The sequence below is a fragment of the Myripristis murdjan genome, chromosome 9 (genome assembly GCF_902150065.1).
Source record: "Myripristis murdjan chromosome 9, fMyrMur1.1, whole genome shotgun sequence".
In the NCBI taxonomy this organism is placed as follows: Eukaryota; Metazoa; Chordata; class Actinopteri; order Holocentriformes; family Holocentridae; genus Myripristis; species Myripristis murdjan.
In genome coordinates, this window is record NC_043988.1 from 20,011,739 (window position 1) to 20,025,744 (window position 14,006).

Consider the following 14,006-nt stretch of genomic DNA (forward strand, 5'->3'; position numbering starts at 1 on the left):
GCAATGATATCCCTACACGATAAGTACAGACATGAACAAAGTCAGAAAATCTTCAAGGTCAAGCCTGAGTTTGCAAAAAAAAAAAAAAATGGAGAAAAACAGGGAGTGAGTGAGTGAGTGAGAGAGAGAGAGAGAGAGAGAGAGAGAGAGAGAGAGAGAGAGAGAGAGAGGGAACACTGGGGCAGAGAGTCGAAACGACACTTTAATCATTCCTAACAAGGAGGCATGTTTTATCTGAGTAGAAAACAGCTCTTACACACAGGATAGGACAAGCTTCATTTAACTTGCATGTCAAACTAATATTACACCACACGCACACAAACACACACACACACACAATTTAATTCACAATTCACAAAGAGTTATGTGAAGTGGAACACACTATCAAGGATGAACATCTTTTTTCCTTTAATGAAAAACATTCCTTGGGCTTTTTTTATGAGACAATGCCATTATCGACGCCAGCACCACAACACAGGGAGCTTTAATTCCCCTGAGCAAACCTCTGCCAGCTCCAATAAAAATCCAGGCAACTGTATTCTGCATCTTTTCTGACCTCATCTGAACTCTCACCCTTCAACTTGAATCTGTTTGATATCACTCACACCCTCTTGCCCAGCATAAATGTACTGGTGAAACATGAACGTTTTAGTTTATTTTCATTTGATGTTTACATTTCAAGGAACAGTTCACCCTACACACAACTTAGCCCACTTAGCCCTTGTGCAATCCACCTATCCTGATGTCCTGATAGAGGCCTGTGTGGGTCTGTTATTTGAAGACCTCGCCCAACTGCTCCTGCATGATTTTGCACCACACCCACTCTTGACCGTAACACACAGCCTGCCACCAGCCCGCAGTGTGCCCTCCACGTCCCCCTCACTCACTGTGTCATAACGTACATAACCTCAAATGGAAAGATCTGTAAAAAAAAAAAAAAAAAAAAGTCCAAAATGCAGCTTTTTAAAGGCAGGAAAATCAGATCTATCAAATAACTGTCAAAATATTTGAGCTTTTAAGCAACTGTCTACCTGTCTTAATGGGCTATAGGCTTACTGGCCAAGAAATGATCTCATCTCTGCTTGTTTTTTGATGGGTCGAGCTCCACAAATGAATACCCATCAAGCCCCATTGTATTGGAGAGAAGGAAGATGGACTGTATTTTGGGTGAACTGCTCCTTTAAATAATACTGTTTTCTCTAATGTCTTTATGCTGAGAAGCTTCTGAATGAGACCTCTGACACACAACTGAACAAATCATTCATGTTTACTGTGCTGTCTAAAAAGAGTCTGAGAAAAAGACTAACTCAGAACTGCGTCCTCCCGATCTGTATCTTCCGACACGTCAGTCAAAGTCCCGGCAGCTGCAGACCACCCCTACTGGCTGCACCTGTCCCCAAACACTGGCTCCGTTTGCTTTGACTGACACGCTGATGTTGGTGCTGCTGGTGAATGTTTGGCTAATGTGGTGTGTTTCCCCAGAAAACACCCCCAGAGGTGTGAAGTACTGTATGTAGTCATGAACAGGGTAGAGCAGTGTGTGTGTGTGTGTGTGTGTGTGTGTGTGTGTCTGTGTGTCTGTGTGTATGCATGTGTGTGCGTGCATGTGTCATGGCAGTGTGAACTTTAGGAGGTGTCTGGGATGGAACACAGCAGTTTAAAGGATATGACTCATTACTGGCTCTGTAGACCCCCTCAATATGTACCTTCTCTACCTGGAGAATTAAAATATGAAAAAAAAAAAAAAAAAAAAAAACTATTTACCTGCCAGGTTACCACATCTTTTCCGCTTGCTCACTCTGGAACTTTTTTTTTTTTTTTCACCTTGTTCCTCTAAGGTTGAATTGTCAACTCGCCTTAGTTGAACAGGTTGAACGAGCATGGAAAAACAGACACATCGCCAACAGACTGCCACACAACAAGAGTCAGTAAATTGTTTCATTAGAACAGTTTTCACTGAATGAATAAAGGCATGCTTTGACTTTTTAGGATCTAAAGTGGGTGTCCTGTAAAGTTAAATGAGCCAGGGTTCATATTTATCTATCAATTATCCTGCGTGTCAATTAACCTGACACCTCTGCTCCTCTTTCTTTTCCCTCTTCTTCTTTTGTTACACCTAAGTCCAGACCACAAAAACAACAAACACACAGGAACTCGAAACCACAGTGAAGCAGGCCTTTGGTGAAGTCACATGCTCCTACTGTAACTGAGTAAATCTGGGGAACTATGCTCTCGTGTCTCAAATCAGTGAGAAAGTGAAAGGTTTTCCAATTGAAAATTCAATTTGCAGCTGAACTTCGCCCAAGCAAGTTCAAGCTGGGTTCTGCGTTCTCAAAATGGAAACATTTCATAGCCAACATTACATCAGTAGCTGGATGCGGAGTATGTGAAAAGTTTAGCGAACATAAATTTGATTTTCATATTTTACAAGATCATGTTGGCCACCATTCAGTTTCAAACCACTCTCAAGTCCCTCCACATTACCTCAGTGACCTGAAAATGTTTATTTGAAGTGTTTTGAAAATTGCAAAATTTAATTTAGGACTGATCTCTGTGATGAACAACTGTAAACATTTTAAAGAGCGCCTCTTCAGTTTCAAAACATACATGGTGCTGCATTGCTGCTGCAGAGAGCCTCACTCGCTTCTATACAGAAGGACCACTGATCGCTGTTTCATAACATCCACTACCCTGAACTTACCCTACCTGCACCCCACTCTGACTAAATCCCCAAGAATGCAGAAAGCAGGAGCGGAGAGAGAGACAGAGAGACAGAAAGAGACGGACAGAGAGACAGAGAGAGACGGAGAGAGAGGGAGACTTTCGATGTTCTTAAATATAAGGTCCAAAAACAAAACAGTTGAAAAGGTGACTACAGCAGCCAAAGTCTAAGCCACCAGCAGCAATAACAGAACTGAATATACCAGCATCTGCCTTGCCAGCACACGGGTGCAACTGACACTTAAATATAAACAAACCCTTTTCTCCCACTGCACACACTGGACTCCACAACCCACAACTATTCATAAAGGTGAACACAGCGTTTCTGAGAGTTACAGTTCTTAAAAGTTAAAATGTCCCTCAGTTTAGAGTGCACTGAGACCGTCCACTTCAGCACTGTCAAAGGATCTGCAGGGCCAGTGTTATGGTCTGCCAAAGGTCCAAACACAAAATTCAATGCTACATTTACAGCATTTTTAAAATAGTAATCTGAATGAATGAATGAGTGAATGAATGAATGAATGAATAAACAAACAAATAATCTGCCACATGCCAATTATTGTATAAATTATTAATCATGATTATATATCTAGTCTCTATATTAATACATTTCTATAGATATTTTAGATACATTTCATTCTACATATAGTTTATGCTAAGCTTTAAAGAAAGTTTTTCTCCCCCATATTCTATTTTATTTATTTTGTTCTTGTGTTTTATTGTTCTAAAAATATATATTTTGCTCTTCTAGTGTTGATAGGTATATTTTGCCGACTGTTGTTCCTATGTCTTTTTTCTTGGAAACTGCTTTTGCAAGTGACGTAAATTTCAAATTGCATTAACCTCTTACTTGCTAAATATTTTTTTTTCCTGGGAAAGATCTGCTCAATACCAGCAAATTTAAAAGCTTTCATGATTTGAGTATGAGACGAATAACTACTGTGTCATATCAATTAGTGACAAAGGGCAGCAAAATGGAAATTTGGCGAAAGAAAGCATGACGGATGGTCGGAATTAAAGATCGCTGGGGGAACAGCAGGACTGGGATGGGTGGAGACTTTATAAGAAAGCCAGACAGAGTGACATTCAGACAAGCAGCAGAGTAGCAGATAGAGAGGGAAGCAGAAGGGCACAGTAAGGGCAGAAACATGCAAAAGTAATTCGCACAGGATGAAAACCAATCTTGAACAGGACCCACTTCACCTCCAGAATGCCCTGTGGCAACAAAGAACGTCCACAGCCTCCAGATTATCCTCCAATTTCCTGCAGCAGAGGGCTTGACTATGGCACAGCTCAAGCAAGTTTTCATTACTTAATTAAATACATTTGCACAGAGGGTAAGGAGTAAGTTCAGCTCTGCAGGCCTGCATGACACTGATGGATCCCTGCCAACGGCGATGCAAAGAATAACTAGACATTTCAGCGTAGCAAACTCCATCAAGGGAAAAGAAGTCTTAGATGGGTCAAAGCGGTAGATCCAAACCATACAGTGGAATCATTTGATGAAGTATCAGTGTTTTCTTTGTTTTCGAAGGTGCCAGGAACATTTCTGATTCCATGCCATGTTACCCTCACAAAGCCCGACTGTGGCATGGCTCACACAGCCTATTATTACTTCATTACAGCGAGTATATAGGAAGTTCAGCTCTGCTGGTTTGCATGTCAGAGGTAAGGTCATGTCCTAACAAAACAACATGGACGGTTTCCCATTTAACCATGCGAAAACTTGCCCATTAGCAAAAGCCCAAATAAATCATATGTATCACAGAGAATATGGGTAGCAGTACTGCACAGTGATGTCAACCTTTCAGAAGAAGAAGAACAACAACAACAACATCATACACAAAACTATCCCAACATATATATCCCTAACAAGTCTTATACACTGCCATATTTGTGATTTAGCAATGAGTGTAAAGAGCATGGAAATGTTGCCATGTTCTCTCCACAGTGTGCATATTTTAGACTGTATTAATATGTCTTGTAAAGCAGTCATTGTTTTAGCAGCTGCCTGTTGGATATTCTATTTTTATTTTATTTGACATCCGTCACCTACCACCGTTGCGCTTAAGTTCACCTAACGGAGCCCTCGCATTTGTCTGGACTTATTAAATGTTAAAAATTAATATCACATTTGATCAAGGGGGCTGTTCCATAGGTTTATGAGCTTGCGCCTGACTTCAGGGTGATTTTTTTGCGGGTTTGTGAAATGACAAGCTGTCAAACAACAAAATGTAACTCAGTCAATTCCCTGGCAAGGCAAGATTACAACAATTTTCAAGCAGTAACCGCTTTGGCAAAGAAAAACATTCCCACTGCATGAGAGCCAACTGTGAACTCAAGTTGGTCACTAAGTAAGCCAGCCACCATACCATGGTAAGGCACGAGCACCTAAACTGTAGCTAATTACAGCAAGTGTTTTACTATTTTTTCTTACAGCAAAATACAACAGATTCAAACATAATTTCAAGAGTTAGAGCAATAACATAACAATATTATCATGTCATAAAAAAGTCTGTCTGCGTACAAGTCGGCCGACCACTAATTCCCCATCATTTGCTCCTTATTTTCCCTCTCACACGTTCTCAGACAACAAAGGATAGCCTCGTTGGGTGGATTTTTTTTTTTCCCTTTTCCCCCCTCCAGTCAGCCGCAGGCCTCGTAAATGGCTCCAGACGCAAGGGCTCTGTTCACCATCTGACAATGATTAGGACGTGGCCTTGGAGCACGCTGAATACAAGTAGAGCCTGCATACTCAATTGCTGCAACACACCTTTATATGCAGCAAAAGTCAACATGCCACCCACACGTTTCTAAATTCAGAATGGAGACACCAATTAGGTCTGAAGTTATGAATGGCTTTCTACCGTTCGAGACATCAAATTGTGGTATTGTGATCATATTTCCCTCATTTCCGTGCTTATGACACGGAGAGACTTTCAGCCTCAAAGTAGATTTAGAAAAAGCTTACAACCAAATGCAACAAAATTACACAACTGGGCAGCAGTACTCAAAAAATTAAACTGGTATCCGATTGATTCAACATGCTATGCTATGAAATATCAGGACATAAAACATGATCATGCTGGCCTTACCTTATCAGCTGGTGTGGATTGTGGCTCTGAAAATGTAAGTTTTAAGAAAACCTATTCTTTTACAGTGAGGACATGCTTCACATGTCACCTCATGACCAAAAGGGTTTTCTCAAAAGCTGACTGAAAGCAATCACAAGGGTTATAAAGCCAAGTAGAGTGAGCGAGTGCATTTTTGGGTGTGATATACTGTAAGTGTACTATACCTTCTTTTTTCACTCATACACACACATACCCATACACAAAGTCTCTCTCTTTCTCTCTCTCTCTCCTCCACCCAGACATCTGATAGTGATTATAGCACAGCCTCAGAAACACAACTCACTTCACTCTCCACTATTAAGTGACTTGGTACCACTGACATAATTTGTTCATCTACACACAGAATCAACTTCCTCAACCTCACACACACACACACACACACACACGTACATACACACACAAACACATACGCCGCTCAATCATCCCACCTTACACACTCCCTCCCTCCTTCCAGCCTTATGCAGGACCCTCATCCTGCCCCCCTCTCTCTCTCCAGTCCCCTGGAACAGAACAGTCACGGCTGTGTGCACCGTTGATTAGCTAGAACCTGAACCCAGGGGCAACACTGGAAAGCTCAGTGTTCTTTATTGTGTTTCCTTTTTCCAAGAAAGGGAGGCACTGACGACTTGTCTTTCTCTGTCTTATTACCTTATCTTGACTAATCTAACCCCAACCTCGAAGCAACTTTCATCTTTTCCTTAAATGCCTTTTCTTTAACACAACCCCATACTGAGGTTCAATAGGGACAGGATATAAGATCACACTGCACAGAAGAGAACAGAACAGGACAGAACAGAAGCAAGTTCATTTGGCGTCCACTGAAAGGCTGTAGGGCCTTTATTGTGTTCTTTACAGTATGGAGTAGTAGTATGGAGAACACAGAACATAGAAGAACAAAGAAAAATGCTTGTGGTATGGAAGACAATAAAGAGGAGGAGAAGAGAAGAGAAGAGAAGAGAAGAATAGACACTTCAGATGCAGCTGGCAAGATGTGAGTATTGAAGGCGCATGTGTTGATGAGCATGGCAATCTGGAATGTAAGTGTAGGGTGTGATGTGGTGACTTGTATGCAGCAAAAAAAAAAAAAAAAACGCAGGAAAGCATGCCTGTGTATGTGTGTGTGTGTGTGTGTGTGTGTGTGTGTGTAGTTATTTGTTATAGCTAATTCCTTAATCCAGGAACATGTGCCTCAAACCTGCAGCAGATGCCTCTGAGGAGTGTTAACACACACACGCGCACATGCAGACACACGCAGAAGCAAACACACTGGATTTTTATCATTATTATTAATCCTCTTACATCCATATATCATAATCCTTTTGCTCTGGGGTAATGGAATGTTAAGGAAGACAGATACACAACAGAATCCTACACACTGAGCTAGCAAGCAAGCGCACTGATCTCTGTCTGCCTCAGCTCTGATAGCGCTGAGCTAGCTGGCAGCTTCACAGTGATTCATAGTAGGAGCTATCGCATGTATCATCTATCATGTCTTTACCCTGAATGTATCCTCTGTTATTTCTGGTAGTAGCTGTGGCCTTTTCTCTCTCAAATAGAAATAACAATGCATTATGCACAGCAAAATGAGTCTCTGTCAAAACAGCTGTTTGCCATATAATGCAGACGTCCTGTACTGCTGAATGGAGCATATCACCGCTGTTGGGTGAAACACTTCTATCTCCAAAATGTCAACTTTGCAGAAGGTAAAACGGGAAGTAAGTGAAAACAGCCTTATTTTTACCTGGATGCCAATGATTTTTTTCTATTCCACATTATCCAATTTTTTTTTTCAAGTCTACAAAGCCAAGGTTTGCATAATTTTTGACATCATCCCACCTTACACACTCCGAAAAGGTATACCGAAAGCAAAATAAATTGTATCATCAGCACTATACACTTATAGATTTACCAGTATATGATGGTCCATTTGTTTATGATGGTGTTCTCTTTGTCATTACAGGCGTTACTTACAGTGATGGTGATGTGAATGTTGACTCACCGTCTGTGTGTGTGCATGTAAAAACTGCCCTGGAGGAGGTTAAGTGTTCTCCTGGTGCCTCACCATGTGTCACCATGTTTGATTTTGGCTCCAAAATCTATCAGCTCTGTTATTCCATTTCTGATTTATGCCCCTCTGCACTGCTTACTGTAGAACTGGTGTCAAACAAAATATATACTTAGATGCCTGAAAACATAAAGCGTACATGCAATTTCCCCAGGGTACAGGGAGTGGTAGGGTGGCTGATGGGATGATTTTTTTTTTTTTTTTTTTTTTTTTTTTTTAAACAGGAAGCGGAGTGGACAAGGTTCAGGGGTTTTGGCTTGTTAAAACACTGCTCCCAGCATATCACATGAATATAAAACTGGCTACCATGTGCTGTGCTCTGTGTGTCTGAGTTTGTATGTGTGTGTGTGTGTGTGTGTGTGTGTGTGTGTGTGTTTGTATGCATTAAGTGTACATGCACATGTGTCTCTGTCTGTATGTGAACCCTGCAATACTTGAAGCACATTCATATGTTACAGGTTAAGCGAGTGCGTGTTTGCGTGTGTGAACACGTGTGTGTGTGTGTTTGTGTGTGTACAAAGAACGTCTCAGGAAAGCAAACAAGGTAGTGTGACAGAAAAAGCATGTGTCAAGCGAGCAAAACTGAATTTATCAAGGCTCTGTTTACAAGAGAATCCCTTCTCACAGGGGAAAAAAATATCCATATAGAACTGTAAATGATCTTTGACCTCGATGTGGCATCACCTCCTGTGCCAGGTCATGTGTGGTGGTAATGCAGCACTCATGCGGCGCATATGTGTGTGTGATGCTGAAATAATATATAGTCATCTGCTTGATGGTGTTTGGCTGAGATTCTACAGGGGCCTGTTTGGGACATCTGGTCTGTTCTGGTCTCTGTTTCTCTACAGCTTTTTCTTTTTGTCTCCCTGCATCTCTCTGTCTCTCTGATCTGGGCAGAGCTGTTTCAGAGTCGGGCATCTGGTCAGTGCCGGGCTCTTAATATCATGTAATTAAATCTAGACTACAACATCCTTTCTGCTAGAGTCCTATCTGGCATGATGTGATCAATGACATTTGTGAATCTCATCCTTCATAATCTATTTCTCCTTCTCAATCTGTTTCCTGCGACTTGATCTCTCTTCTGCAATTCATTTTTGTTTCTATTGATTCATGTAAAGAAAAAATAAACTACAGTCAATATCATCTATTGCCTTCTCCACAGTCTCTCTCACTATCATCATCATCATCATTTACATTTCTCTCACTTTTGCCTTCTCTTCTCTGTCCGTCTCCTTATCGATTCAGCTTTTGGCTTGTCTTTGGTTTACTCTTTCCCTCCACTGATCATCCCTGAAGTTGATGATACAGGCCATACAGCAAAATTCACAGGCAGATGTCTGTGGCAAACCTATGGACAACGGATACATTCAATACTGTGGCCATGAATTAGCTAATTCAATAAGCACACAGTGTTTCACAGTGCACAGTACAACAACTCCCAGAGGCCTGCTTCACACTGTAATTGCCCTGTAAACTGGATATCTATAAATACATCAGACATGTAAGTGAAGAAACAGGCCCCCAAGAGATTTGATTTCACATGCATCAGATTCAATATCTCAGGAACAAGATTCAATTTTCCTCAGGAATAATGACTTCGTAAAACACATCGACGAGCCTTTCATGAATTTATGTCTCATGGGAAGGTGGTGCCTGCACAGACAATGTGGACACAATTTCAGCGGGTGGATGCAGGCTGGTGTGACAAGAAAGCATTGCAGTTGTAGCACTGCACTGGCTCCTTCTCTCTGAATGTCTTTTCTGAGAAACATAATGCTATAAGTGCCAGTCATGAGGCCATAATGAAGCCATAGCGAGAGAAAGTGAGTAGGTGACAATAACACACAGTGTCCTCTGAGGTTGATTACACACATTATGCCCCCCCTTTCTGAAATGCCCATCTACACAAATTAAGGAAACCCATTTATCATTCCTAATCAAAGTGAGTGTGTGTGTGTGTGTGTGTGTGTGTGTGTGTGTGTGTGTGTGTGTTATGTTTATAACATACAGTTTCAGGACTAACAGAAGAACAGACAGAGAGAAAGGCTACAGTATTAAGTATGTGGGTGAGAATACACTTTATTTTAAACCCCTCAGTGAAGCATTTAGTGTATGAACACATGCCTTCTAATAACACTGTGGAAAGCACACAAAAGGATATCATTAATAACTATAAACACTTTTTAAGGTACACTATGTACAATTTCTGAGAGTTGATTTAAGTGAGGACCCTTGAGACTAAACTGGCAAAAAAAAACATAGACCCCATGAGGAAATGATGTGCTGAGTCCAAATGTCCTCGTTTGAATCACCCCTCTGTGACTTTTCACTTACAGTGAACCTTTAAACGGTGAATTTACAGTTTTGGAGAGAATGCCAACCAATGCTATCTAAAAAATAATGAATTCATTGTTAAAATAGAGGGCTTAAAATAAAGTGTAACCAAAGTTTCAAGCACAACATACCAAAGAGCGGGACAGATAAGACCTTGAACTCTACAGTTACACTGCCCTCAGCCAGTAACATTCTCTCCAGGTTGTCTGTCTGGTTGTTTTACTGATTGCCCGCTTGTCTGTTCATCTGCCCTATCTGTGAGTCTACCTGATATACCTGGTGAACTCAGGAGATGGCTGAATGCACAGGTTTGGTCACATAAAATGCATGGCAGCGCCAAGTGAGCTAGACTGCACTGCAAATACAAGCTACTGACATGTTGACACCGGCAACACAATGCAAAACAGCCCACGATCCATCATGCTCCAATTTTATGCAGTCCATCTCTTAAAACAGGAAGTCGGGGTTTTCCATCACTCGGTCTGACCTCTAACCTCACAGACATTCTTGGCAAATTAATAACTGGCAAGAGCACAGCTTGAAGTAATTTCTCTCTCTCTTTCTCTCTTGCTCACTCACTCTGTCCATATTTTGAGGTAAACTACATAGCAGTATCAGCGATGACACAGCATAGGTTACCCGGTCTTTCCACATTTTATTAAAATTCCACATGAAAAGGGATAGCCAGGCAACCCTTTCAACAAGTGAGGGCCTAATAAAAACTTGGAGCAGTGAGTGTATGTCTAGACCAGACCTACAGGCAGAGGTGGAGGCACATCTTGATGTGTAATGATGACACTTCCTCTTGGGTTCCTTGGAAGCAAATATTTCTCCCGCCACTGATGTGATGGCAGCTCAAAGGAGGCACCATAGAAATGGGGGGTCTTGGGTTTGGAGGGTAAGGGGAATGAAATTGCCCCAAAGTGGATCCAGATGATTATCTCTCTCTGCTCACTCCTCTCTTTTCTCTAATTCCTCCACTCATCTCTCCATCATTTCTCCCCCTTTTTTCCCTTTCAGAGTAAACTAAAGGCCCGGTGATTACGACGGTGAAGAACGAGCCAAACCAAACACAAGAGTAACTGAACTGAGAACTGGTTCTGTGGTCTACCGAATGAAGAACAGTCCGCCAGTTCAAAGCAAAACTACACGCTCTTAGCTCAACCTGTTCATGTTTGTGATCTGGGTGTCAGCAAGGAGGGTCGGCACCAATGCCTTTTATGTATAATATACTGGACCCGAACTGGTCTTTATTTATTTAGTCATTACAATATATATACGCTATGAGGGATAACTGAATGAGTGCCAAAAAACAACAAGAAATATTCGAGAATGACTGACTTGAACAACTCCAGCATTTTCCACTCAATACTGTAAAAGTTTCTGATTTCTGATAAAAAAAAAATATATATATATATAGAAAGAGAGAGAGAGAGAGAGAGAATAGAAGTGCAAAGGAGTGGCTGAGCTCGGTGACCTGTGTGAATTAGAGAGCAGTGGGAGAGAATAGCCAAATCATGAGCTCAGAAGCTGGCTGCCTGATGTGTTTAAATATCTGCCCTGTGGGACAACCAACTTAAACTGAATATGTAGGCTATTAGTTGGGCTAATAAATCAGAATTTAGCCTGCTTTTACACTACAGATGTACACGCCCTCACTGCAGTACTTAGATGAATAACGAATAATTTTGCTGTAGCTACCAAGCTCTTCATAGTAATTTGACGACACAATCTAATTTTCCTGTCATCTACCTTTGGGTTTCCGGGTTGTCGTCCAAAAAGTAGAGGACTGGAACATTTCATGTATTGTTTCAAAAGGTGCTGATGGCAAGTCTTTATCACATGACTCAAAGGGGAAAAAGGAGGGGAGGGAGTGGCTGAACTGCGCGACCTGGGCAAATTACAGAGCACTACAAGAGAATAACTCCATAATGACATAAGGAGGCGTCTTTGTGTTTGAATGTCCACCCTGAGGGCAAGCAGGGGAGTTACAGTGCTGGAGAGCGGGATGAGGAGACAGTGTGACGGGATGAACTGGCTCTACAAGAAGATGATTGACAAACACAAACATGCACCCAGACAGATGCTCGCATACAGCAGACATACTGTAAACATGCATGCATTCATTAATAAGTACTATCTCTAAAGCACATAGAAACACATTTCTTTGACACACTCTCCTTCTCTATTATAAACATGCATGCAAATTCAACTCACAAACACATTATGATACATGCCCTTGCTTCAGGTGCATACAAACACATACAGGTTGACAAATACAGAAATTTTATTGTTCTGCGGCATCGCTTTTGCAAAGCAGGTAAAAGCAACACAGAAGTATGAACACATGGCACTTTTCCATCACATAGTATCAGTTGTTCTTGCTTTTGTAACAATTACTTTTCAGGATTTTGTTTTCCACTGTAGTAGGACGTTCTCACAGTGAAGTCCCACCAGTCGCCTGTGGGCATGTTGACTAGTATTTCCTCCCTTCTCTCCAGAGGTCCAAATGCATGTTTTATTAAAAGAAAAAAAAAATCAACAAACTCAAAATGGCTACTTCACATGAATAATATCAGTGAAACAAAGAGATTTGCTGATTTTTTTACATGCATCACTTATCAACTACTGTATGACACAAGTTTCAAGTCTTGCTTTTTGTATTTCATGGTTGTAAGCACTGACCGACAGGGTTTCGCTGTTCACGTTCTCTTTGACCAATCAATGCTCTGCAGCGTTTAACCTCACCATTTAGCATCTGCTCAGCTCACTTGGAACCTCGATGGTAGTATCCAGTACCAGATACTATCCAGAACCTTTGCCTAATGGAAAACCAAAAAAGTGGGCAGAGCCGAAGAAAATAGAGCCAATACAATGTAATGGAAAAGGGCTTAGTTATGTAGACAAAGAGTTCACAGACACAACACATGCTTAAATGCACACAGTGCATGCACGGCACATGGCACAAACTGTAAGCACTCTTTGTGTCTGTCACACACATAGACACACACACACACTTATACACACCTACCTCAGGGTGGAAACTGGCAAAGCTTCTATCAGTATCTTCCTCATCAGTCACCTGCAGCAGCTGCATTCAACCCAATAGGCAAATTTCCTGCCTGATCCTATCTGGCCTCCACAGATCCTGCCCTGCACCAACGTACCTTAAATAGATTTATTAAACAAATTTATTCAGGTCTTGCGAAACTAAGAGTAAATTACTGTTTGCAGTGACAGCCTATAGCAGCAATGAGATGGGTACTGTATAATTAGTCATTGAAAAAGGAATAAGAATAATGTGTATAGTTACAGTGGGTGTGTCATATACTACACACAAAGACAGACTTATCTGTGGCTGTCAGACTCATTATAGTTAAGTGCTCTCTTAGAGTCTATATCCAGTCTGTTTTAAACTCTCAAGTGACGAGATAATGCGTTCAGTGGTATAGTGGCATGAGAACACAGAGCTGAGGAGATGTGTATACTGGGCCACTTCACTCAGTAAATTCATATTCTTAAAAGAATAAGAACACACTTGATGCAGCGCTTTGAACAGGAATACAACTGTATGCAGCCAATTTAGTGTTTGGCAGAATCCCTAAATAATTAAAACTCTGCATTCAACTAAAGAAACAGGGGAGCAGCCTCTTCTCTGGAACTTCCTCAACAGTTATTAACTCAAAGGAAATATATGATGTGAGTATGAAAATGTGAGCACTGTCTGGTCTTCATTGTACAATGTAAATAAA

The 14,006-nt window shown here is 41.2% G+C and overlaps 2 protein-coding genes across 2 annotated transcripts in view; both read right to left on the minus strand.

Annotated features, from left to right (window-relative positions):
- Window positions 1–14,006, minus strand: part of bmpr1ba (bone morphogenetic protein receptor, type IBa) — an 88,890-nt gene that overhangs the window by 69,018 nt on the left and 5,866 nt on the right. The window lies entirely within an intron of this gene.
- pdlim5a (PDZ and LIM domain 5a) overlaps window positions 6,061–14,006 on the minus strand; it is a 103,188-nt gene continuing 95,242 nt past the window's right edge. The window contains exon 14 of the transcript XR_003928749.1: window positions 6,061–6,084. The gene's annotated coding sequence lies outside the window, so the exon portion shown is untranslated. The remainder of the gene's footprint in view (window positions 6,085–14,006) is intronic.